This window comes from Lolium perenne, chromosome 6, assembly GCF_019359855.2.
Source record: "Lolium perenne isolate Kyuss_39 chromosome 6, Kyuss_2.0, whole genome shotgun sequence".
Taxonomy (NCBI): Eukaryota; Viridiplantae; Streptophyta; class Magnoliopsida; order Poales; family Poaceae; genus Lolium; species Lolium perenne.
The window spans coordinates 237,259,174-237,262,282 of NC_067249.2; the positions used below are offsets into that span (position 1 = coordinate 237,259,174).

Genomic DNA, 3,109 nt, shown 5'->3' on the forward strand with positions numbered 1-3,109 from the left:
TGAGAAACTTGCACAACATCTTTTGTCCTACCAGCCGGTGGCAGCCGGGCCTCAAGGGAATCTACTGGATATTAAGGTACTCCTTTTAATAGAGTACCAGAGCAAAGCATTAACACTCCGTGAACACATGTGATCCTCACATCACTACCATCCCCTCCGGTTGTCCCGATTTCTGTCACTTCGGGGCCATTGGTTCCGGACAGCGACATGTGTATACAACTTGCAGGTAAGACCATAAACAATGAATATCATGATGAAATAATAACATGTTCAGATCTGAGATCATGGCACTCGGGCCCTAGTGACAAGCATTAAGCATAACAAGTTGCAACAATATCATCAAAGTACCAATTACGGACACTAGGCACTATGCCCTAACAATCTTATACTATTACATGACCAATCTCATCCAATCCCTACCATCCCCTTCAGCCTACAGCGGGGGAATTACTCACACATGGATGGGGAAAACATGGCTGGTCGATGGAGAGGCGTCGGTGGTGATGATGGCGATGATCTCCTCCAATTCCCCGTCCCGGCGGAGTGCCAGAACGGAGACTTCTGGCTCCTGAGACGGAGTTTCGCGATGTGGCGGCGTTCTGGAGGGTTTCTGGCGACTTCGACTTCCTCCCGTGCGTTTTTAGGTCGAAGGCAATAAGTAGTCCGAAGGAGGGCGTCGGGGGCCAGCCGAGGCCACCACACACTAGGGCCACGCGGGCCCCTCCTGGGCCACGCCGGCCTAGTGTGTGGGGCCCTCGTGCCCCCACCTGGCTTGCCCTTCTGGCTCCGCCAATATTCTGGGAAAATAGGACCTTTTGCATAAATTCCGAGGATTTTCCTGAAAGTTGGATTTCTGCACAAAAACGAGACACCAGAACAGTTCTGCTGAAAACAGCGTTAGTCCGTGTTAGTTGCATCCAAAATACACAAATTAGAGGCAAAACAATAGCAAAAGTGTTCGGGAAAGTAGATACGTTTTGGACGTATCAGTCACCTATACGCCGCAATATACTTTGTAGACGGGCCCCCCTTTCTCCGGCCGCCGTTCCGTGAACGAGTCTTTGACGAGACAACAACGTCGACCTGCCTCTCCGGCGCAGAACCACGCCAGTCCCAGCCGCCTCTCTTGTGGCCGCGTCTCCTGCGCCCTGCACTCTTCGCCTTCTTGCCTGGTGAACAATAGACTGATCGTTGGAATAAGGAAGCCGATGACGGCCGATCGCAATCTAATCTTGCGACCGGCCGTCATCGGTTTCCTTATTCCAACGATCAGTCTATTGGTTCACCGGGCAAGAAGGCAAACAGTGCACGACGCGGGACACACGGCCACAAGGGAGGCGGCTGGGACTGCCGTGGTTCTGCGCCGGAGAGGCAGATCGGCGTTGTTGTCTCGTCAAGGACCCGTTCACGGAACGGCGGCCGGGGAAAGGGGGCCCTTCTGCAAAGTATACTGCGGCGTATACTGCAACTATGGTTTCTGACCATAGTATTTGTGTTGACAAACAATGTATGAGGCACTTATTCCATTTTGTCATTCCATTTGCTTTGGTATTTCCAAAATGCCGATGATTAAAATGTTTGGTCCCCGTACACTCTGGGGTGGCGTAAGTGAGCCTGGTAAGATAGCACAAATATCAATCTCTTGTGCATCGGACTTGGTCTCACTTACGCCATCCCTGAATGTTAATATTTGTGTTGACCAACAATGTATGAGGCATTTATTCCATTTCTCTTGTGCATCGGACTTGTTGGTCTCACTTTCTTCCATTTTAATCATAGTAGGAACCGGATGAAGACCCCGATGCAAGCGAGCCTGGTGGGTAGAGATGAGGGAGCAAAGGAGGAACCGGATGAAGACTACTTTGTATCTCGAAATTGTGAATTTTGTATGAATTAAGAGTTGTATGCAAAACATTTGACACTTGCCACTATATATGTATCTCGATCGGGCTCTAAGTACTGTGATGATGATGTATAATGTTGCTATGTTATATGTGTCCATATTATATCTGTCTATCTATCTATATTATACTTGTATACTGTGTACAAAACTTGTATAAAACTTGTATAATACACCAGGGAGCACAAAATCAAGTATACTTGTACATTATTCTCTGGCGCACCAAAATAGAATTCAGTGGCGCACCAATTTCTGTGGCGCAGCTGACCCGCGTGCGCCACAGAAACCTTAATTCTGTGGCGCATGGGCATGTGCGCCACAGAAACCTTATTTTTGTGGCGAAATTTCTGTGGCGCACCGCCCATGCGCCACAGAATCACTTTGTCGTGCGCCACTGATGAGGCTTTTCCTACTAGTGTCACAACCTGCTCGTCGGGTAGCCAGAGCGAGTTCAAGGTATGATTCGCTTCCAAGTTTATGGACTTTCGTTGCACCGGCGTGGGCATATGCGTTCAAGTGATCAAATATCATTGTCTTGCGTAGATGAGTAGCAAGGCAATCAAATTTTTCTGCAAAAATGTCATTGATTCATCGTCGGACGAGGGTCCGATGGTGAGACCGAACTCTTGTTCGCCGGTGCAAGCATGGCACATGACCATTATTTGTTGCCGAAGCGCAGAGGTGGGTCGTTGGTGAAGCGCAAGGCCAACAAAGACCAAAATCATGTCGATGGACACGTTGGCCTTATGCGAGACTATTTCCACAATACCAATTTGGTGTACGACGCGAAGACATTCCGTCGCCGGTATTAGATGTCCAAAAAGTTGTTTTTGGATATTCTTCATGGCGTGGGGACATATGATGACTAGTTTAGTGCCAAGCTTGATGCTACCGGTAAGGTTGTCTTTTCCTCGTACCAAAAATGTTCGGCTGTCGTTCACCAGCTTGCCTGCGAAATACCGGGTGACCTTGTTGATGAGTACTTGCGCATGAGCAAGTCCACTTGCATTGAGGCCTTGTAGAGGTTTTGCAGCGTTGTTACTGCGATATATGGCGATGTTTATCTAAGAGAGCCGACCACTGAAGAGAGTGTCCGCCTCTTGTCCATCAACGAAAAGAGGGGATTTCCTGGTATGCTAATAAGAATTGTCCTTTTGGTTTGCAAGTGATGTTCAAAGGGCATAAGGAGGGGTGCACGGTCATATCGGA

At 48.6% G+C, this 3,109-nt stretch overlaps 1 non-coding gene across 1 annotated transcript; it reads left to right on the forward strand.

Annotated features, from left to right (window-relative positions):
• Window positions 1–2,118: 2,118 nt before the first annotated feature.
• Window positions 2,119–2,228, forward strand: LOC127311025 (small nucleolar RNA SNORA5). The gene has a single exon (XR_007857518.1). It is a non-coding gene; the product is annotated as a small nucleolar RNA SNORA5 (small nucleolar RNA).
• Window positions 2,229–3,109: the final 881 nt, after the last annotated feature.